Consider the following 25,193-nt stretch of genomic DNA (forward strand, 5'->3'; position numbering starts at 1 on the left):
ACCGCTGTACTTAAGATTTCATATTTATTTGACTACTAGTTTCGACGTTGCGTCAACGCCATCTTCAGGCCCGTACATTTTGATGATATCAAATTTGTGTGGATGAGACCAATACCTGCTCACCGCGGACTTCTAGTACTCAGCGACACACAACTGATATCATCAAAGTGCACAGGCCTAAAGATCACGTTGACGCAACGTAGAAACTAGCAGCCAAATAAATATTGAAATGTTAAGTACCGCTGGAGGAGTTTCATTTTTAATAAAAATATAAATAAGAAGGTCCGAACGGAGATCTGACTGTCACATGAATTGTGCACAACTCTTTTTGACTACCCCACTGACAGATCTCCCGGCAAGCAGTAAGAAAAGTTGAAGAACAGCGTCCGATAGAAACACAATCAGAAAACATGTGGGAAAGATCATTGTTGAGGGATCGATCTATGTAGGGTAATTTAATGAAATACGGCCGAAGGACTCTATTCCAAACACCAGTCATTTTCTTAACTATCTTCTTATCACATCAGTTGCTTTTCCGCTGGAAATTAGGTTAGTATTTTTGTGTAGCCTAAACATGAAATTTCTTGAAAATTTTCAAACTGAAAACTATTCTGTCTAGCGGCTTTTTTTCATGCATTACAACTGTGTCGGTATTCCTTTTACTTCTTCACTAACGTTCTCACAATACTTCACTTCGGTGACAAAAGTGCATTACAACGCACAAACAAAATTTCATGTAAATACACAGCAATGGACATCCGTGAACTTTACGAAGTATGATAGTTCCTGCTAATTAAAATTATGATATAGTATAATAGTAATTAATTTATTACTGGTTGTAAAATATTCTAACTTTTAACAATCCGCTAATTGCCAGAGCTGCAGCAAATCGTAGGTACTCGGTACTTGGTGAAGAATACTTTGGCTGATTCGAAGTGCCGAATCGTTACTCATAAATATATTTCGTTACTCGCATCTATCGATACGATCTCTGTAATGCAAACTAATGTGGAACATGCGTATAATGGAATGCGGTACGAACTGTACAGATACGAAATGCATGGCGTTGGAACTCGATTCGGCATCCAGGATGAAACTCATTACCGTGCTTTGCGTTCGAAGAACGACGTCCCATTTCTTCGCTCGATTCTACTCGGCCGTTTACGGAAGATTAAAGGATGCTCGCACATCGGCGCAGTAGTTGTTACTTAGAGAACATTGTTTGTGTTGTACAAGCTTTCTTTTAGTGCAAATTCAGTTTTATTTAAAATATTGCTTTTGGAACTGGACTATTCTGCTTTAATATTTACTGTGAGATAAGCCATTTATATAGACCTTCTTGACGAAACCGAAGCGCGTAGCTCTATGATTTAGGTCGTTATTATTTGTTATAAGATATTTCAGGTCTTACTTCTTGGTCCGTCTTTGCAAATTAATCTTGCATGATCATCAGGCCCGCCTTTAGTTCAAATACACGGTATTTTAAAATATTTTTTACCTGCAAACGTTAATGGTTATTATTTATCTTCTAGTACAAAAAAGTTGTACAAAAAGTATAAAATAGGGTTATGTTCAGATGCGATACTATTTCGCTCATGTCGATATTATTTTAATTGTTAATGTAGCAAAACGCAGTACAACAAATTCCGCGGCTCGTAAATGTAGTGCTAAAACTATGGTCGGTCACAGTGGCGTCAATAGGAAACAAGCGACAGTAATCACAAAATATTCCGACTGGCTCTGACATTCCATGAACGACCATCGCGCCAAACACCCAAGATAGACTGCGTGAACAGTACTTACCATTATTAGACACTTTCTCCGACACATGATCCTTCTGTAAACCACGATGGCTTAAGAGTTCTGTATTGATTCTTTCAGTGCAATTTATAATAGACAAATAAAGGAGTAAACTGTGGAACCTTTTTACTGAAGGTACCGACGATAAGGCAAAGTGTGGTCTTTGCCATACCTTATATTACACTCCTGGAAATTGAAATAAGAACACCGTGAATTCATTGTCCCAGGAAGGGGAAACTTTATTGACACATTCCTGGGGTCAGATACATCACAAGATCACACTGACAGAACCACAGGCACATAGACACAGGCAACAGAGCATGCACAATGTCGGCACTAGTACAGTGTATATCCACCTTTCGCAGCAATGCAGGCTGCTATTCTCCCATGGAGACGATCGTAGAGATGCTGGATGTAGTCCTGTGGAACGGCTTGCCATGCCATTTCCACCTGGCGCCTCAGTAGGACCAGCGTTCGTGCTGGACGTGCAGACCGCGTGAGACGACGCTTCATCCAGTCCCAAACATGCACAATGGGGACAGATCCGGAGATCTTGCTGGCCAGGGTAGTTGACTTACACCTTCTAGAGCACGTTGGGTGGCACGGGATACATGCGGACGTGCATTGTCCTGTTGGAACAGCAAGTTCCCTTGCCGGTCTAGGAATGGTAGAACGATGGGTTCGATGACGGTTTGGATGTACCGTGCACTATTCAGTGTCCCCTCGACGATCACCAGTGGTGTACGGCCAGTGTAGGAGATCGCTCCCCACACCATGATGCCGGGTGTTGGCCCTGTGTGCCTCGGTCGTATGCAGTCCTGATTGTGGCGCTCACCTGCACGGCGCCAAACACGCATACGACCATCATTGGCACCAAGGCAGAAGCGACTCTCATCGCTGAAGCCGACACGTCTCCATTCGTCCCTCCATTCACGCCTGTCGCGACACCACTGGAGGCGGGCTGCACGATGTTGGGGCGTGAGCGGAAGACGGCCTAACGGTGTGCGGGACCGTAGCCCAGCTTCATGGAGACGGTTGCGAATGGTCCTCGCCGATACCCCAGGAGCAACAGTGTCCTTAATTTGCTGGGAAGTGGCGGTGCGGTCCCCTACGGCACTGCGTAGGATCCTACGGTCTTGGCGTGCATCCGTGCGTCGCTGCGGTCCGGTCCCAAGTCGACGGGCACGTGCACCTTCCGCCGACAACTGGCGACAACATCGATGTACTGTGGAGACCTCACGCCCCACGTGTTGAGCAATTCGGCGGTACGTCCACCCGGCCTCCCGCATGCCCACTATACGCCCTCGCTCAAAGTCCGTCAACTGCACATACGGTTCACGTCCACGCTGTCGCGGCATGCTACCAGTGTTAAAGACTGCGATGGAGCTCCGTATGCCACGGCAAACTGGCTGACACTGACGGCGGCGGTGCACAAATGCTGCGCAGCTAGCGCCATTCGACGGCCAACACCGCGGTTCCTGGTGTGTCCGCTGTGCCGTGCGTGTGATTATTGCTTGTACAGCCCTCTCGCAGTGTCCGGAGCAAGTATGGTGGGTCTGACACACCGGTGTCAATGTGTTCTTTTTTCCAATTCCAGGAGTGTAGATGAAAAGTGGTTTTACATCAAATTTCTAAAAAATCTTATTAAAAAAATCAGTAATCGTACAAGATCATAGTTACAATTTCACCAGTTCCGTCTACACCTAGATCTGAAGTTCCTTCATTAAAACGTCAGCCTTAAGAACAACAACAAAAAACCATTACCACATTTATCAAAAAACCTCTACGTGTTGCAAGAGAAAAAAATTACTTAGTTTTTGGTAATTTGCAACCGTCTTCTGTGACTGAAGATGTAGGCTTCAAAGCTTTGATTGAGTGTTTGGAACCCAACTATATGTTACCATTAAGGTGCATACTGCGCATAACCTTACTGGATGCTCAGGATGTAAGAGTACAAAATAAATTAAAAGACTAAATGGGAAGTGCATCTCATTTTTCCATCACTACTGATTGGTGGACGCCTCGGGAAACGATGCTCAATCAGGCAGTTACAGTACACTACATCGAAAACTGTGAACTGAAGACAGCATTATTAAGATGTTACGAGCGGCGTACAGCTGACTGCATTGAAATGGAGTAACGTAATTTATTATGTAAGTAGGAAGTACAAGATAAAGTATTTGTCTCTGTTACAGATAATGCGCCTAACATGAAAGCAGTAACTCAGTAGGGGGGCTATGAACATCTGTGTCGTGCATACACTTAATTTAAGAGCATTGAAAATATTATACAGAAAACAAAAACAATAGTGGAACACTTCCATAGAAGTCCACTTCAACGCAAGAGCAGCTCATGATGGGAAAAACACTTTTAAAACTGAAAATGGACGTTACGAATAGGTGGAAAAGCACATTGGACTTGCTGGGAAAGGATTTCTACTCTATAAGCACCTGTTGAAGTGGTGTTGGGACTTCTTTACAATCCTGTGGAAAGACTCCTTAAAACTTAATGGCAATCCGCATCACAAGTTGTTAAAACTTTAAAGTCTCTTAAACAGCTTACAGAAGAAATGTCCTCACAAATGCAAGGTTCTATTTTAATGGTGATAGCAGCCACGGATAGTGTAGCGGGGATATGTGACAATTCATATATTAACTTAAGCACGGAAATAGCAAAGAACTTTCTGCTCAAGTTAATTACGGAATTTAATAAACGATTTAAAAACTGTGCCAAACACGCAGTCCTTTCGAAAGCGGCCCTGTTAGATCCAAGGTTTAAGAGGCTTGCTTTTAAAGACGAACTGCTTCCGAGCGCACCAGAAGTTCATTAAAAACTGAAGCAGAAAAAAACATTCATTCAAGGACACCACTTAAAATAGAGTTTACTGAGTCCGTATCGCCCATTCGTTTTAAAGAAGAGGGCACAATTAGGAAAGAATTTGGTGCGAAAGCGGAATCAAACTCTACGGCATCACCTGTTAACAGCATAATTTCAGTGAGGCAATGTATAGAAGAAAAGTTATTATGTAGGCACGAGTGTCCTTCAAGGTGGTGGCAAGCGCGAACACTCCTCTATCTTGAGCTGCCATGCTTAGCAAAAATATGCTTGTTTGTCACGGTTACTTCAGTGCCATCAGAAAGGACATTCTCAAAACCAGCTCAAATATCGTCTGATGCGCGAAGTTCCCTGAAACTGAAACGCATAGAAAAAATTTTATTTTTAAACTTGAACCAAAAATTTCTGTAACAAACAATTGTGATTTGTGATACAATATACATTCTCTTATTGACTGTTGTTATATAACCTACATATGTCGATTAATACAGAAAGGCTTCCTAACAGTAGTAAAATCCTAGACACGCAGTTGCCATACTGGAAACAACATGTATCGCATTGACCGCCTTCTTCAAAGTTAACGAAGTCTCATTCAAAGTATGTTCATATATATAACTAAAATACATTTATATAAATTAATAACCGAGATCCTACATTGAAGTGAAATACGAATGTTTTATTCAGTTTATTTGTTTGATAAAACAACTGAGAACATTATATTTCGCTTATCAGTTATTTAAAATATACAGGATGAGTCACTAACTATTGCCACCTAGAATAACTCCGAAAGTATGATAGTAACGGAAGGGTTTGGGGGACTAGTGTTGCATCGGATCACAGGGCTGTATTATGACATTGGATTTTTGCTGATAGGGGGGGTCGCGTAAGACATATGAAGGTCAACTTTGTTTTTTTTTTTTAAATGGTATGCTGTAGTTTGGTACTTATTTTCTGATAACGGCTATCGAGACGAATCCAATGAGGTGTAACAGTAAGGTCATTGAAGATCAACGAATGTCACAAAGGTGGCATGAACGTCCATTTACAAAAGGTGTTCGAAGTGATGACCATTGGTATCAATGCAGTGTTGCAATCTGCTTATCAAGGATAGAGTGGTATTCCCTATCAGTTCGACAGTTATCGAAGCACATGCTCTGACAATTATCTATGGTATATCGTGAAAATAGTAAATATTCGCCGAATACGTCGTATCCATCTGCGGTGCCATTGACATGTAAACACCATTCGACGGTTTCGCAATACAACACTAATAGGAACGGTAAGACTCGTATAGTCGAATCAAGCGATTGTGAATGATGTATTCCTTCGAAGAACAAGTCGATATGCTTCTCATTTGCGGAGAATGCCAACGAAATTCAGTGAGAGCTAGAGACTTACACGCTGAAAGATATCCTCAACGTACTCACCCTACACGTCATACATTTAAATATGTGTATGATAAATTGACGACAAGTAGATAATTAACGCATAGGAAACATATCCGGCAAAGGAAAGTTACTAACGTGTAAACGGAAATTGGTACTCTTACCACTGTGGTTCGAGATCCTTGTGCTAGTTGGCGTCAGATCGCTAGGGAAGCAAATTTGTACGTCAGTTTCGTGATTCAACATGTTGTTGGAAGAGTTCCGAAAAATTGTATTGCTTCCGTAAAGCAAATCGCATACAAGACAACAATGCGAGAGTAAGTATGGTATAAGAAATGATCAAGATTTGGAGATGTACTGCTGGGATCGTAACACGTTGTAAGTAGCCTGTTTATACAGTGTGTTTATATGTTGGCAACGCGATAGACTGCATTAATAACTCTGACCGCGCTGTACGCCCTCTGTAAGAGACTCTGTGGCTGGTCGGACTCGCAGTTGGAGGTGAACAGCCAACAGTGATGGAAGTTGGGAGTGAATGGCCAGCAGTGATGGAGGTTGGAAGTTTGTAATTAGCAGTGATGGAGGTTACAGGTGTGAACTGTTAGCGCTAGCGGACGGTCTGGACGTGTCCGTCATAGAGATTTAAAATTATTGACGATTATACAGTTTTTGGAACTGGATGTCACTAACGATTATATAATTTTTTAACTGGTTGTCACATGATGAAGGTAAAATCTGCTAGATACATTGTTTGCTCTGCAACGAAATCTTTCCTTTGATAACCACATACTTATTAGTAGTTAGAGCCTACAGTAGTTAGAATCTTTTATTTAGCTGGCTGTATTGGAGCTTGCTGTATCGCTGTAGTTCATGTAATGAAGATTTTCTGTGAGGTAAATATTTTATGAAATGTGTAGGTAATTGTTAGGATTTCTTCTAATTCAGGGCCATTCTTTTGTGGTAATTATTTGAGCAGTCAGATTGTGTTTGAGTTGTATTTGTCAGGAATAATTCTGTAGGCCAGATATAAAATGATAAGACAAGCTAAGTGACAGTACATTCAGTTTCACTCAGCAGTTTAAGCAGGTTCACATGCATTCAATTTCACTCAGAAGTTTCAGACTTTAATAAAGAAGTTTCAACGTCGTTGTAGATGCAAAAGCGATGCTAATTGAACTAAAATAATCTTTTGGAGAAAGGCGTCATTATTCTCTCGAAACACTGCTGGTAAAATTTTCGGAGTCTGCATTCGAGTACGATTCCACCAGAATTTTGATGTGCCATCATACATCTAGCGTAAAGAGAATAAGGTAACAGTGATGCTCAATGTACGAACTGAACAGGACATAAAATCGCCAAAGTTAATACGAAGTACTCTGCACCATGGGCTGTATAACGGCTTACAGAGTGTGTTTGTAGATGTAGATGCAGCGTATAGGAAAATTAAAGAGACTTTCGTAGAAATGAGAAACTTATGTACGAATGTTAAAGAGTTCAGATGGCAAGTACGCACGTACTAAGTTGGCTGAATTGCAATTCAGAACCTGTAAGAGGTTTCCACCCAGCATATGCATAAGTATGAAGAAGAGCAGATAGAAGAGGTTGACAGTCTTAAATTCCTGGGATTACAACTTGGTAATAATTTCAGTTGGGAGGAGCACACCACAGAACTGCAGAAACGCCTTAACAAATCTGTATTTGCAATTCGAGTGTTAGCAGACATAGGCGACATAAAAATAAAAAAGCTTGCATACTTTGCCTACTTTCATTCCATAATGTCATATGGTATAATATTTTTCGGTAAATCTTCAAGTCAAACAAAAGTTTTCAGAGTCCAAAAGCGTGTAATACGTATTATTTGTGAAGTAAATTCACGGACGTCCTGTAGAAACCTCTTCAAAGAATTGGGTATACTAACTACTGTCTCTCGGTATATTTACTCCTTAATGAAATTTGTCCTAAATAATATATCTCTTTTTCCAACAAACAGCTCAGTTCATACCAGGAACAAAAATGATCTGCACAAGGACTTAAAATCACTTACTTTAGTTCAAAAAGGGGTCCACTACTCAGGAAAACTCATCTTCAATCATTTGCCAGCAAACATAAAAAATTTTGTTACAAATAAAGATCAGTTTAAAAGGAGCCTAAATGACTTACTAATGGCCAACTCCTTCTACTCCATTGACGAATTTTTTAATAGAAACAAATGATGTATATATTCATACTATTAGTATTGTTATTTCAGCTTTAAAGAAAAGAATGACATGTTCCACATCCACGAGGATCTCCTCAGCACGGATCTATGGAACGAAGAACTAATCTAATCTAATCTAAGGCGGAAAGATGAAAGGTATGCTTAGAGAGTCTATATAAGGGAACTAAACATGAAGACAGTATTGTAGAAAGGAGAGAGGAATTAAATGAAGATATGTAACACAGCTCTGCAAGACTGACGTCCCCACAATTGCACTTGAAAGTGACACTATTTTTCAACATTGGCACCAAATCTGTACAAATGACTGTCGGAAAGTTCCAGCAATCGTTCAATTTATCGACGACAGAACTTCGTTCCTTGATCATCGAGCCATTCGAAAATCTCGGTGTGAACGCCCACGTCTGTCATTGCCTGGACGTCTGCGAAGCCTTTTTCAAAATGTTGGAACCATTTCATTCCGGCCGAAGACGACGTTGCATTTGGTCCATATACTGATAGAATTTCAAGGTGAATCCACACTGAGGCGACAAAAGTCATGGGATAGCGATATGCACATAATACGATAGCGGTAATATTGCTTTCACAAGATATAAAAGGACAGTCGATTGGCGGAGCTGTCATTTGTACTTACGTAATTCATGTGAAAGATCTCTGACGTGATTATGTCCGCACGACGGAATTAACAGACTCTGAACGCGGGATGGTAGTTGGATATAAGCTCATGGGACATTCCATTTCGGAAATCGTTAAGCAATTTAAATATTCCGAGATCCACAGCTTCAAGAGTGTGCAGAGAATACCAAATTTCAGAACGGCCTGGATCTTCTTCTTCTGGTACTACTGAATCCATCATTGACTGGAAACGCCTATATTTGGCTACTTGGAGACCATTTACAACCATTCTTGGACTTAACGTTTCTAAACAAAGACTGAATTTTTATGGATGACAATGTACTATGTCACGGGGCCACAACTGTTCGCGATTGATTTGAACAATATGTACAATTCCAGCTAATGATTTGGCCACCCAGATCGCCCGACGTGAATCTCATCGAAAATTTATGGGACGTAATGGAGAGGTGAGTTCGTGCCCAAAATCCTCCACCGGCACCACTTTCGCGATGATGGGCGACTATAGAGGCAGCACTGCTCACAATTTTTGCAGAGGACTTCCAACGAGTTGTTGAGTCCAATACCACGTCGAGTTGCTAAACTTCACCAGGCACGATATTAGGTATCCCATGACTTCTCTCAGCTCAGTATATGTGGAATTTAACGTTTCGGGTAGTTCGTCTTTGGAGTACGTTTTCAGTTGCCGTACCATGGCGTGATGCGCCAGTTACCCGCACCGCATCAGACTGTGTCTGTATGTAATGCACTTACTCTCTTGTGATGGTTCCCATTCTTGTTGCATAATAGTCTTAGCGTGGACGACATGTGTAAATTATTTTCCAAGTCCCCTTGTAGCTTTCGCTTTGTTAAATAAAAGTTTCAGTAAGGGTTAAACACGTGACTGAAAATGTGTGTTACTTTCTTTTTGACATCTCGCACAAATATTTCTTATTGCGTCCACATCCGGGAATATATCAAACTTTTCTCTGCCGTTAGTGTTTACGCTTTAGTAAATGAAATTTAATTCCCATTGCGGACCCAGTCTGCCACGTTTTGCTGTAAAGCGAAGGTAGTCACCGTGTAGCTACAATCGAATTTTTCGTCGTAAACACAAAGGGGCAACTGGAGTTGACGCAGAGTGCTACAAGGAATAGTTTTGTAATCATACTTCGCTTTCCATCACAGAGAACTATTTGGAACTCGTGGAAAGTAAATTTGAGTTAATAACAGCTTTTGGCATCGCGGAGCGAACAAGCTTTCCCGTATTGAGGTTTGATAAATCTGTAGACCGTGTCGACGCTTTTACATCACGCTACCGTCATATTTCTCTGTAGCGCTGCCCGATCACCGTAGAAAGATCTCAGGGGTAATACGTTGCTTCGGTTGCAGTTACGCGTCGACGAAAATACGTATACGGTGGGAGTCGTTTATCTAGTCATAAAGAGTAAGAGGTTATCCTTTGTGCCTCGACATTTTGATTTTACCTTGTTATACCATTAGCTTCAAATATCTCCCTCTGTAGTACGACACGCCAAAGCGCCGCTTTAATCGTGAGGTATATTTTTCAGGTTTTGTTACTCTATTTGTAGCGAAATAAATGGCGGGTAAGTCTCTCAAGCGTCATCTTTTTCATAATGAAGAGAAATTAACGATTAGAAAGCGGATGACGCAAGGGGCAATCTAAAAGTTTCCGTTTGAGGGCGTTGCTGCAGCATATATACAACCCAGTTCCAAGATGCTACTTCAGGTGGGTGTAAAATGAATGTGCGCAACGGAAAATAACAAACGCTATATGAAGATTTGGCCCTTTCTGACTACCCCCTGAAGCAGACCGAAGCATCTCTTAATTCTCTAAATTACAGTCTAAATATAAATGAATAATGAAGGCAACTAATACTACTAAATGATAAACGTTGTTCCTGCTTATATATTTATTGTAGAGTAAAAAACCTTCAGATCACAAAGTTTACATTTCCTAAGTAACATTACTAATCAATTGCCCAACTCTGCCCCTTATTATGACTTCGCGGTCCAACATCAGTGAAGCGAAAAGACTGACATCATCTCCGTACCAAACACTAGAAGACACTACTTTACTAATAAGCCGAAGCAATTTGCAATATCACTGTATGTACTGCGTCCGGTGTGTCGAAGTGATGATTCCCGTACTCGTCTGCGACAATGAAACAACTCCAGCCACAAATAAAAAATCTGTCAAACACTAGGATGGCAGAAGGCGGTCCTCTGACTAATATATTGTAATACTGTCTTCTCCTCTCTGTGTTCTACAGACGAGAAACGCGAACTCCCAACCACGGGAGTTCACATAACGTCTCAATTTAAGTATAGGCAGAAGAAGTGCTCTCAGTCACTGAACGCCGCGTACTCAACGACGACTTCCAACCCAGAGGCGAAGTCCAGAATCGTGCAAGTTCACAACAGTACAGTGCCTAACCGTTCTAACTATAAAATCTCGTGAGAGCAAAGACAACAAGTCCGTCCATACCAACAAGAAGCTGATACTGAGCGACCGTCACACACGGGAGCTCAAAACGGAAGACCTCATTCTCTCTACCGCTGGCCTCCCAGCAAGGCTCGGCTCCCCACCATCATAATTCCGAAAACGAATCATATTCCCGAAACGACGGAATATTCTCCCTCTCTACAGATTATTCTGAACGCCAACCAACAATATTTTAGTCTTTTGTCGTCCAGCGCAAAAGTTTGCGAGGAAAAACCTATACTCGTACACTGGTGCGCTTCTGAGTAAAAATCCTTGGAAATAACCCAGCCTGAATGGTTTCCAGGGTGCTGCTTCTTCGTTTCTCTCACCTGCGTCCAAGATTTCCGTAGTTTCCGAAGTATAATCCTTCCAGTTCAGCACAATAACCAGCCGGTCGCGACTCTATTGTGCTCCAGCGCTTAGGTGCTACGACGTCTGTCTCCTACTTCCTTTGTTTAAGCAGGACCAACACACCTGTGTGGGCACTCCAGCCATCACTTGATTTCGGTCTGCCGTTTCATGCATAAGCGTTAACAATTATTTACAAGACGTATGTGACAATGTCAGTATTATATATTCGTATATACGATGTACAACATCATACATAATTGTTTGTAGAACATGGCAAAGTATATGGATGAGTGCTTGTAACGTGTGAAATTATAGCCACCTTACACATTGTGACTCCGATGCAGATATATAAGCAAAGAAATGCAGGCAAGTAGTTCGTCTGGTTTTAGAACGGAAATTTTTTAATCGTCCCTTATATTTGTTAAACAAACGTGGGAATTTACCAGTTTTCCGTTGCAGGTGAAAAACGTACAAGGGGTGCAATGTATTTGGGCTAAGTTGTTCATAGGTACCTGGATACCACTATGTAATGCAGAATTGACCACTAAATGTCACGAGACGCGGACCCGCCAGTATAACAGGAAGTAGAGGTGTCGTGCTGTCGTGGAGAAGCAGTAACACCAGTGTGATATAGTCGGGAGAGATCAGTGTCCTCGACCTCGGACTAGTCGTTGGATGCCGCATTAGGAAATCTATGGGAGACATTTCAACCCTTCCAAAGTTGCCTAAGTCGACTGTTGGTGATGTGATTGAGAAGTGGAGACACGAAAGGACTACCACAGCTAAAGCAAGACTATGAAGACCTCATGTACTGACGGACAAGAGCGTCGAGCATTGCGGAGAGTGGTTATTAAAAACCACATGAAATCAGAGGAAGTCCAGCTAGCACAGTATTTGAAAAGAATGTGGTACAGTAGTCTGACAGCTCCTCATTGACCACACATTTGTGTAGTAAATGCTGAGCGACACTTGAGATCGTGTGCAGAGTGACGCCAAAAGACAGGGGATGACTGCAATCGAGTGGTTTCAAGTGATGAGTCAGGCTGTAACATGTAGGTCTGGCGAATGTCTGGAGAACGTTACCTGCCATCATGTGTAGCTCCAGCAATGAAGTATAGAGGAGACAGTACTACGGTATGAGGGTGTTATGCTGGGACCAAGGTAGCCCCTGCAGGACGGCAACTCATATTACACACAGAGGACGGAGTTGTCTACTTCCAAGGCGTACCAAAAGCACCATGGTAAACACCGGTTATTTACGTACAAGATAGTGCAGTCAGACATTCGGAGCACTACTTCGTGTAGGGGGAGCTCGAGCCACGGCCTGCAGGAAGTATCACTACGCCAAAACCTGATTGTCTGGAGACAGCTATTTAGGGGCTAGAACCAGCCCCGGAGTTCAGTTCTCTCTGGACCACTGAAGATTACGTCTTCGTCTCTGAATGGGGCTTTTACTAGTGTGTGAGCGTTGCCCTAAACCTTTGTGGAAAATTAGGAATGAACTTCCGTTTGCCTCAATTAAGAGACTTCTACTGGCATCGTTATTGTTACCTTGTAAACTTGTTGTTGTTGTTGTGGTCTTCAGTCCTGAGACTGGTTTGATGCAGCTCTCCATGCTACTCTATCCAGTGCAAGCCTCTTCATCTCCCAGTACCTACTGCAACCTACATACTTCTGAATCTGCTTAGTGTATTCATCTCTTGGTCTCCCTCTACGATTTTTACCCTCCACGCTGCCCTCCAATACTAAATTGGTGATCCCTTGATGCCTCAGAACATGTCCTACCAACCGATCCCTTCTTCTGGTCGAGTTGTGCCACAAACTTCCCTTCTCCCCAATCCTATTCAATACTTGCTCATTAGTTATGTGATCTACCCATCTTATTTTCAGCATTCTTCTGTAGCACCACATGTCGAAAGCTTCTATTCTCTTCTTGTCCAAACTATTTATCGTCCATGTTTCACATCCATACGTAGCTACACTCCATATAAATACGAGGGTTATTCCAAAAGTAAGGTCCGATTGATTGCCAAATTGAAACCACAGTGAACATCAGAAATGTTTTACTTGTAACAATTAGCTACACCTTTCAGCTACTTCTCTACGTAGTCGCCGTTCTGACTTAGACTTTTGTCATAGCGTTGTACCAACTTTTCAATAGCCTCATCATAGAAGGCAAACGCCAGTGCTTTCCGCCAATTCTCCACACTGGCCTACACCTCGTTGTCTGTGTCAAAATGTTGTCTTCAAAGACAGCGGTTCATGTGACCAGAGATGAAACTCAGGGGGAGACAATAGCGGACTGTATTGTGCGTAATCTAACATTTCCATTTGAAAACGATGCAGGAGCATCTTCATTGCCCCTGCAGAATGCGGCTGAGAATTGTCGTGAAGACGAAACAGCACGACAGTTATGTAATGTTGGCTGCATAGCTTCAGGCGAAATTTCTCACCAGGCCCTCGTACTTGGCGGCAGACACTATTTTCTAGACATCTTTACGCACTCACTGCGAGCTCAGAAATGAGAAGAGCGACGTGATGCTAACTGGGGTTATACTAGAGACACTACCCAACACATCTGTGCAAAGCTTTATCGGATTTTCATAGTCGTTTCCATTTCGCGACCGATCGGACCTTACTTTTGGAATAACCCTCGTACTTTCATAAATGACTTCCTGACACTTAAATCTATACTCGATGTTAACAAATTTCTCTTCTTCAGAAACGCTTTCCTTGCCAGTCTACATTTTATATCCTCTCTACTTCGACCATCATCAGTTATTTTGCTCCCAAAATAGCAAAACTCCTTTACTACTTTAAGTGTCTCATTTCCTAATCTAATTCCCTCAGCATCACCCGACTTAATTCGACTACATTCCATTATCCTCGTTTTGCTTTTGTTGATGTTCATCTTCTATCCTCCTTTCAAGACACTGTCCATTCCATTCAACTGCTCTTCCAAGTCCTTTGCTGTCTCTGACAGAATTACAATGTCATCGGCGAACCTCAAAATCTCTTCTCCATGGATTTTAATACCTACTCCGAATTTTTCTTTTGTTTCCTTTACAGCTTGCTCAATATACAGATTGAATAACATCGGGGAGAGGCTACAACCCTGTCTTACTCCCTTCCCAACCACTGCTTCCCTTTCATGTCCCTCGACTCTTATAACTGCCATCTGCTTTCTGTACAAATTGTAAATAGCGTTTCGCTCCCTGTACTTTACCCCTGCCACCTTTTGAATTTGAAAGAGAGTATTCCAGTCAACATTGTCAAACACTTTCTCTAAGTCTACAAATGCTAGAAACGTAGGTTTGCCTTTCCTTAATCTTTCTTCTAAGATAAGTCGTAAGGTCAGTATTGCCTCACGTGTTCCAGTGTTTCTACGGAATCCAAACTGATCTTCCCCGAGGTCGGCTTCTACCAGTTTTTCCATTCGTCTGTAAAGAATTCCTGTTAGTATTTTACAGCTGTGGCTTATTAAACTGATAGTTCGGTAATTTTCACATCTGTCAACACCTGCTTTCTTTGGGATTGGAATTATTATATTCTTCTTGAAGTCTGAAAGTATTTCGCCTGTTTCATACATCTTGCTCACCAGATGGTAGAGTTTTGTCAGGAGTGGCTCTCCCAAGGCCGTCAGTAGTTCCAATGGAATGTTGTCTACTCCCGGGGCCTTGTTTCGACTCAGGTCTTTCAGTGCTCTGTCAAACTCTTCACGCAGTGTCGTATCTCCCATTTCATCTTCATCTACATCCTCTTCCATTTCCATAATATTGTCCTCAAGTACATCGCCCTTGTATAGACCCTCTATATACTCCTTCCACCTTTCTGATTTCCCCTCTTTGCTTAGAACTGGGTTTTCATCTGAGCTCTTGATACTCATACAAGTGGTTCTCTTATCTCCAAAGGTCTCTTTAATTTTCCTGTAGGCAGTATCTATCTTACCCCTAGTGAGATAAGCCTCTACATCCTTACATTTGTCCTCTAGCCGTCCCTGCTTAGCCATTTTGCACTTCCTGTCGATATCATTTTTGAGACGTTTGTATTCCTTTTTGCCTGCTTCATTTACTGTACTTTTATATTTTCTCCTTTCATCAATTAAATTCAATATTTCTTCTGTTCCCAAGGATTTCTACTAGCCCTCGTCCTTTTACCTACTTGATCCTCTGCTGCCTTCACTACTTCATCCCTCAGAGCTACCCATTCTTCTTCTACTGTATTTCTTTCCCCCATTCCTGTCAATTGTTCCCTTATGCTCTCCCTGAAACTCTGTACAACCTCTGGTTCTTTCAGTTTATCCAGGTCCCATCTCCTTAAATTCCCACCTTTTTGCAGTTTCTTCAGTTTTAATCTGCAGGTCATAACCAATATATTGTGGTCAGAATCCACATCTGCCCCTGGAAATGTCTTACAATTTAAAACCTGGTTCCTAAATCTCTGTCTTACCGTTATGTAATCTATCTGATACCTTTTAGTATCTCCAGGATTCTTCCAGGTATACAACCTTCTTTCATGATTCTTGAACCAAGTGTTAGCTATGATTAAGTTATGCTCTGTGCAAAATTCTACAAGGTGGCTTCCTCTTTCATTTCTTCCCCCCAATCCATATTCACCTACTATGTTTTCTTCTCTCCCTTTTCCTACTGACGAATTCCAGTCACCCATGACTATTAAATTTTCGTCTCCCTTCACTACCTGAATAATTTCTTTTATCTCGTCATACATTTCATCAATTTCTTCATCATCTGCAGAGCTGGTTGGCATATAAACTTGTACTACTGTAGTAGGCATGGGCTTTGTGTCTATCTTGGCCACAATAATGCGTTCACTATGCTGTTTGTAGTAGCTAACCCGCAATCCTATTTTTTTATTCATTATTAAACCTACTCCTGCATTACCCCTATTTGATTTGGTGTTTATAACCCTGTAGTCACCTGACCAGAAGTCTTGTTCCTCCTGCCACCGAACTTCACTAATTCCCACTATATCTAACTTTAACCTCTCCATTTCCCTTTTTAAATTTTCTAACCTACCTGCCCGATTAAGGGATCTGACACTCCACTCTCCGATCCGTAGAACGCCAGTTTTCTTTCTCCTGATAACACATCCTCTTGAGTAGTCCCCGCCCGGAGATCCGAATGGGGGACTATTTTACCTCCGGAATATTTTACCCAAGAGGACGCCATCATCATTTAATCATACAGTAAAGCTGCATGCCCTCGGGAAAAATTACGGCTGTAGTTTCCCCTTGCTTTCAGCCGTTCGCAGTACCAGCACTGAAAGGCCGTTTTGGTTATTGTTACTTGTAAACTTACAAAAATAAAAGTTGTGTTTTGTGAAAAATTGCGTATTGTCGATCACAACAGAGGGTATATTTCTTGGTTAGGGTGCGGTCCCCTTATTGCGCTTAACGAAGTGTGGAAGGATATGAACACATTTTATAGTACAGTGCACTGCGTATAGTAGAGAAATAGTTTGGAGACATTGATGGTTTGTATCAGCTGACAGTGCATCCTGTCATAAAGCAGCTTCTGTAATACAACGTTGCTGTAACACGCTGGCCTGCCCAGAGCTCCGACTTGAACCAAGTGGAACACTTTTTGGATGAGTTAGAACGTCGGCTTCGTTCCTTACACCAACGTCCAACATTAGTACCTTTTCTGGTTTCGGGACTTGAGGAAGAATGGGCTGCCATTACTGCACTGACATCTCATAGAACACGTCGCCAGCTGCGTTCAAGTCATCGTAAAGACGGTGGTGGACACACCCCGTGTTAATGACCACTGACAGCTGTCAACATGCTTTTGATCAAAGACTGTTTTGTTGAAGCAAATTTTCCTTCTTAACTGAGCAAAACCACTTGCTGATTCTAGTCCTAGACTTACTTTCAGGTGGTCTTGTACTGAATTACCAGTCTAGACGTTCATATTTTGAAATTTTAGAAAGCATTGGAGAAAAGTAGCGATCTACATCTACGCGATTACTCTGCTATTCACAATAAAGTGCCTGGCAGAGGGTTCAATGAACCACCTTCAAGCTGTCTCTCCACCGTTACACTCTCGAACGGGGCGCGGGAAAAGCGAGCACTTAAGTTTTTCTGTGCGAGCCCTGATTTCTCTTATTTTATCAGTATTAAAAGCCAAAAACCAAATAAAAGCAGTCTCGATCGCGTTTTCAGACTTTTATTTGTTAACAACCGGTTTCGGCCCTTTCCTCAGACCATGCCTTTCCCTGCCATTGCGGCTGCTGGTGGCGGCAGGCGAAGCGAGATCCGTAGAAGGAAGGAGCGGTGACGTCCTTACATCTACGGATCTCGCTCCGCCTGCCGCCACCAGCACCCGCAATGGCAGGCAAAGGCGTGCTCTGAGTAAAGAGCCGAAACCGGTTGTTAAGTAATAAAAGTATGAAAACGCGATCGAGACTGTTTTTATTTAATTTTTAGTTCAGATTTTGGTTATCCTTAGACACCAACCAAGCTGGGCTACCATGTGCTGGGACGCGTGTATGAACTCTTGCGCGTGTTCAATTGAAGAAGAAGGATGCCCCAAATACTTAAATTCAGATTTCTATTCCTACACAAGACTGATTGCCTAGTTGCAAATAACACTCTAGCGTATTTTATTTGTAATATTAATTTTATTTCGATGTCTATAATTTTGATCACAGATTTTCCTCCAAAGAAGTATCGGTGTGTTGTGGCACAATCACAGCCGAATTCCTTACACACTGCAGAGCAGTACCACAGATTTTTATCAGCAGTTTCTCCGAAATAGGGACAAACGTTACAGTTAGCTGAAAATTTGGAAGGGCTTCTTCTTCGTCAAAGACGAGCACCTTGATACAAAAAACGTCCTCCTTCACGTTGGATGGCACCGAGGCAGGATGGAAAACCTCTGAGGAACGAAGGATTTATCTCTTTTAAATGTTTTCTGTGTGCTAGCAGATAAAGCTTGACTGCTTTTCTCAGCAGTTTGTGAGGAGATGTTTACTAATTACCGTTCGCTCTGAGATCATGAAACTCGGGGACGCGGGCTGCCTAGAGTGTCCTTACAGTTTCTATTGTTCATTTGGGAATTTGGAAATTTGTGGTAGGTACCTATGAGACAAAACTGCTAAGGTCATTGGTCCCTAGGGTTACACACTACTTAATCTAACTTAATCTAACCTACGCTAAGGACAACACACACACACCCATGCCCCAGGGAGGACTCAAACCTCCGACGAGGGGAGCCGCGCGAACCGTGGTAAAGCCCCTACTAGACCGAGCGGCTATTGTTCATTTCCTTGGACAGGGAAGTGTAATTACACCAGCGGCAAGCCACTTTTGACCTCATCATGTGGTAAGAAGACATCGCAACCGTCGTCTTTGTCACCTTGACCCAACTCTCACATGTGCAGTGATCTCTCTGATACCTCTGATTTACCTAGAAAAGTTTCACCCACCAGCAGATGCAATGTAGAGGTTAAATTTCTCTTATGGGATAGCAACACGTTGACTTCCACTCAGCTGTCAGTATCTGTTTGATGATTTATTAACAACTGCTCCTTTACTTTAAGTGTCGATGTGCTACTTATGGTTTTCTGCAATGAATTCTTGGTTGCAGCCGTGCTTTTATGAGGGCTGTACCCAGCAATGTGAAATTTTTTAGTTCTTTAGAAGATAATGGAACGTAATCGAGTTAAATCAGGTGATGCTAAGGGAATCAGATTAGGAAAAAAGCTCTTGAAGTAGTAGATGAGTTTTGGTATTTGGACAACAAAATAACTGATGATGGCGGAAGTAGAGAGAATACAAAATGTAGACGCAGTCAGAAGAAAACCGTTCCTGAAGAATAGAAATTTGTTGGCATCGAATATAGATTTAAGTGTTAGAAAGTCTTTTCTGAAGGTATTTGTCTGGAGTGTAGCCGTGAATGGGAGTGAAACGTGGACGATGAACAGTTTAGACAGAGAATAGAAGCTTTGAAAATGTAATGCTACAGAAGAATGCTGAAGATTCGGTCGTTCACCTAACTAATGTGGAAGTACTGAATAGAATTGGGAAGAAAAGAAATTTGTGGTACAACTTGACAAGAAGGGATGGGTTAATAGGACACATTCTGAGAAATCAAGAAATCACCAATTTACTATTGAGGGGAAGTGTGTGTGTGTGTGGGGGGGGGGGGGGGTAAAAGTCGTAGAGACCAAGGGATGAATATAGTAAGCAGATTCAGAAGGATATGAATTGCAGTAGTTATTTGGAGGTAAAGAGGCTGGCACAGGATAGAGTAGCATGGAGAGCTGCTTCAAACCAGTCTTCGAACTGAAGACCACAACAACAACAAAGAATCGAATTCCCACGCGCATGAAACACCCATGTTGTTAAAAATTATCCCATTCCATCTTGACGTGGTAGCACAGTAACCTTCTATTACTACTATTTAAAGAACACTTGTAGGTAGCAGAACGTTCTTTAGTAACATAAGAACATCAGGTTGTGTTAAGAAATCAGAAATTCTCTGCCCTTGGGGCCGTCTTACTGTACGGCTGATTGCTGTTTGCACGCCAGATCCTTTTCTGCGTTGCTACGCCTGTCGTCACCTCAACGAGATTGCTTTTTAATACGTTTTATGCGGTAACATGCCTTCTTCACGAATGCTTTTTGGTGGAAAATTTCTGATTTTTTTGACATAACCTGACTATGCTCTATCCGGGAGAAATGCACCGTTCTTATGTTAACGAAGAACATTCTGCAACCTACTTGTTTATTAAATAGTAGACTCACGTTGTTCTAACTCGGTAATCGTAAGCCGTACGTGGCGCAGTCATATGAGAATTACCTTTGAATAGTTCTTATAATGTTATAAACATTTGTACAACCAATATAGAGAACTATTTACATTCTCTCGAAGAACCTAGTTTTTCTCCTAAGCAATGACAGAGTGTTTTGAGTGTCTTCAGTGGTGAATTTAGATACTATTCGTAAAATAGGTAGCGAATAAATGTAGTAGTAAAGAAATAATTAATTAAACTGTCACCTCTGATGCTGAAGTTTTACTAATGGAACAGCGAAAATATGGTAAGCGAGAAACCCTTTTCCTTTCATTATTTTATGCTGAGCGTCAGTAAAAACATGGTTTCTGAAAGGTTTGAAATTATGTGCAACGTTTCTTTGAAGTCGCTAAATACTCTCGTTCTGAAACACTGTACAGATTCTGGGTAGTTTGCGCAGCGTGACTTAAGGTTCCTCAAGACACATGCACAGTTTCTAACTTTAACAGTGACTTTTTGTGTTAAACTTTTAACATAAATTATACATTTTAATGAGTAAATTATGACGGCATTTTACATTTTTATATTCATACAATGATTATATGACGCCGAAAATCAAATACTTGTTGCCACTGGATGGATGTGCTCGGCTGCGCATATAACATACGACATAGGATAGTTAACGTTTGAATGACGTCTACTAGTACAATTCCTGTATTATTGATTTCTCCGTGATTGGAGAGCGCTGTTATCCCGCAATTGTATATTCAGTAAATGAAGTGCCGCTCCAATTGCCGATATGTACTTTAAGTCAACGATCAGTTTCGGACTTCATATCCACGCCACTTTCAAGTGGATGTGAGACTAACTGCGTAATGTGGCAGATATATAGATATTTTATGTATTAAGAGTTGCAAAACGAAGCTTATACATATATAGAATAAGTACAGAAAGAATACATGCTGGTTACAAACAGTCTGAAAAGCTTGTAATGATGTTTCAGAGTAAGTTACACTAAGAAATAATTGTTAAAAAAACTAAACGTTGCACTATTTCTGACTTAATTAGCATTTAATTTAGACAATCAGGCCTTTTCGCGCTCAAATTCAAGCGGCATGCCAGTGACAACTAGTGTCAGTTGCTGTCATAGCGTAGCCTTAGATGACAGCTGCGTACGCGACTGTTCAGTCTTTGGCTCTGGTTGGATCATTGTCACCGTCCCATTTCCAAATTCTGTATCGCTCTCTCGTTCGATTTTAGGAAACCAAATTAAGAACAAGTTTGGCGAGACCGTCTCTGGCTACGTTCCCCACAGATACTTCATTCCCTAAAATCAGTCCTATGTCGTTGCTCGCTTTTGTAATCACTGAAAAAGATCACATACATTCTCATTCAGTGAAGTTTCATTTCGTTTCCTCCACCCTTCTAGGTGTTTCCATTTTTTGCCAGGCAGTGTAAAACCATCTTCAGGCAGAAGCATGTGCCACCTGTTAAACTGTGAGAATCTGACTCAAAGCCTGTTACCAAAGAGGAGTGAAATTACATTCAGCTTATGATAATATTTTTAATATTTTTGTGCCACAGTCATGTAATAGTGTTTGAATGAAATTTCCGCCATATGACTATAAGAATTTCCTTATTTTATATTTCTGTCATAACTTTGGTCTTAACCCATTATCAAGAACAACAACGCTTGGGCGTAATTATATTGTGTAAAGTAAAGCCATTATCAAAATCTTTTGAACTGCGCCTCCCATCGTGTGGATAAGTACAAAATCACCAAACTGCATGGCAGACAGTTAGAAAACCTGTTTTCTAGCCATAGAGGAGCTGTGTCACAGTAGCTAATGCTGTCCAACATGAAAACACAGAGTTAGAAAGTGTATTACTTTACTGTAACTTGACTTAACAATGAACTAAAAAACATTTTAGTTCAGTGTAAGGTACAATACAGGGTAATTTTTCCACCATGTACAAACGCTATGGATCCATCGATGAGTGGATACGGAACAAAGAAGGTCTAATGAACTTATAGTTTCCATGCTAGAGACCATTTATTCAATCATACTTTGTTACAGAGACTGTGGTCTAATACGAGCTGTACCACGCAGTTACAGTATGCATGGTTCCCTCCTAGAGGGTGGTACTATTGCTCATAGACCATACCCTAGTGCCCTCCCCTGCCATAGAATTGGTAACGTTGTGTTCGATTCACTTCTCTTGCTGACTCACCTTGTAGTGGATGTGATGAAGCGTTGTACACAATTGTTCCGCATTCGAATCACGAGCTTCCCGACATGGTGTTTACTTATGGAAAGGCAAACGGCATCGGGCGGCAAGCAGCAAGGTTGTGTATAACTGCCGTCAACAACCGCAGCATTCTACATCTACATCCATACTCCGCAAGCCACCCGACGGTGTGTGGCGGAGGGTACCCTGAGTACCTCTATCGGTTCTCCCTTCTATTCCAGTCTCGTATTGTTCGTGGAAAGAAGGATTGTCGGTATGCTTCTGTGTGGGCTCTAATGTCTCTCATTTTATCCTCATGGTCTCTTCGCGAGATATACGTAGGAGGGAGCAATATACTGCTTGACTCTTCGGTGAAGGTATGTTCTCGAAACTTTAACAAAAGCCCGTACCGAGCTACAGAGCGTCTCTCCTACAGAGTCTTCCACTGGAGTTTTGTAACAGTGTTTCGCCGCTTATCTGAGACAGGACGTACCTGAAATGTTTGGCCACCAGACGTGGAGGAAAATGTGCTTACCACCGTGTAAGGGGCGACCGCCATGTCAGTACCACGTAGTTCGCGCGCCCATACAGTGTAAGCCAGACGACCGTGTGGAACATTCTCAGACCGCTACGGTCGCAGGTTCGAATCCTGCCTCGGGCATGGATGTTTGTGATGTCCTTAGGTTAGTTAGGTTTAACTAGTTCTAAGTTCTAGGGGACTAATGACCTCAGCAGTTGAGTCCCATAGTGCTCAGAGCCATTTGAACCATTTTTTGGGAACATTCTCCACGACGGTTGTTGCTACCCTTATCACTTATAGCGTGTGCAGGGCGGAACTGTTGGCGTTTCTTGCGGGTGACTTTGCCTCCCCTGCTGGAAGAAGTGTCACTGATGATGATTCGAAGAGATTTGTGGCTGCTACATGATGGTTCTCCAGCCCACTTCCCTGTTAACGTCCGGACTCGCCTCAATCATGTCTTCACTGGACGATGGACCGAACGAGGGGATCCAGTTGCATGGCCTGCTCGTCCACCGTATCTTAACCCGTGCGACTTCTGGTTATGGGTCCACTCAAAAGTATCCAGGTGTGGAGACACTGGAGCAGCGTATTCATGCTGCCTTTGACGCGGTTCGGGTGCAGCCTGGCCGAGACAGAACATGCCACGGCGCGTACACGCTCGCGTTGAGGTACATGGAAACAATATTCAACACATACTGTAGCTGCATGGTACAGCGCGTATTAGACCGCACTCTCTGTAACAATGTATGGCTGAATAAATGATCTCTAGCATGGAAACCATGCATTTCCGGACGTAAGTTCATTAGACGTTTTTCTTCCGTACCCCTTCATCGATCAATCCGGTAATAAGAAATGTTGGACTTCGCCGTCTTTTTACGAACGCCTGAAAACTATTTTTGTGGTCACCCAGAAATCGATGGAGAACATATTGACCATAGCTTCCAGTCTGCAAGTCCTTATTCTCCTCGTACTCATTGAAAGAAATGTTTCTACTCTCTACTTACGCAACGGGATCAGGAACTATGATTATAAAGAACAGTTTTGAGTTCTAAGTGATCAATATATCCAATAAATTTTTAACACGCACAAAATGGTAATATTCCTGATATTAATAATAATAATAATAATAATAATAATGTCTCTATCGTAAACGGCACTATGATCAGTCCAGAGGTGACCTTTACAGTAAGTTCCAATTAAACGGTCTGTTGCCCTGACTTCTAATAATCAAAGTTCATTGCTCGGCAAAAAAAGTGGGGAACAATCTCACCACTTGCTACGCAATTTTGTTAACATTACGGGCGGCACCAGAACAGTTACTTCCGTGAAATCTAAACGATCTTGGACGGTGGACAGACCTAGCGAGTCCACTTACAATTTGTACCGAAAACATGCGTTTAGCAACAGACTGGCTGTGGCGTCATCCGAGGCAGCGCGTAAGCTGGCGTTTGACTGTCGCGGACCGACTGATAGCTGGGTGAGAAGTGAAGTTTTTTCTGCCTCTCAGGCCGTATTTATATATGGGAGCAGCGGGCGGCCGAAGGGAACATCTGCTGTCATCTGCTGTATGCCCAGGTAGTAGCACCTAAATCGCCGCTTTCTCGGACACTTATTGTGAATCAATTTACAATCTTCGTAATTTTTATATAAAAGGAGTAAAGCTGGCTTTAATTACAGAAAAAGTTTCATCTCGACTGCATTTAAACTTTGCCGGCTAGAATTTTTAGAACGGAACCGTCAGTAGAACATGACCTTGAAATATGTCTTTAAGGCCGCGCTGGATTAGCCGAGCGGTCTACGGCGCAGCAGTCATGGACTGTGCGGCTGGTCCCGACGGAGGTTCGAGTCCTCCCTCAGGCATGGGTGTGTGTGTTTGTCCTTAGGATAATTTAGTTTTAAGTAGTGTGTAAGCTTAGGGACTGATAACCTTAACAGTTAAGTCCCATAAGATTTCACACGCATTTGAACATATGTCTTTAAGAGACC

The 25,193-nt window shown here is 42.0% G+C and overlaps 1 protein-coding gene across 1 annotated transcript in view; it reads left to right on the forward strand.

Annotated features, from left to right (window-relative positions):
* LOC126456513 (probable G-protein coupled receptor 179) overlaps positions 1 to 25,193 on the forward strand; it is a 1,523,402-nt gene that overhangs the window by 1,367,389 nt on the left and 130,820 nt on the right. The window lies entirely within an intron of this gene.

Source organism: Schistocerca serialis, chromosome 2, assembly GCF_023864345.2.
Source record: "Schistocerca serialis cubense isolate TAMUIC-IGC-003099 chromosome 2, iqSchSeri2.2, whole genome shotgun sequence".
In the NCBI taxonomy this organism is placed as follows: domain Eukaryota; kingdom Metazoa; phylum Arthropoda; class Insecta; order Orthoptera; family Acrididae; genus Schistocerca; species Schistocerca serialis.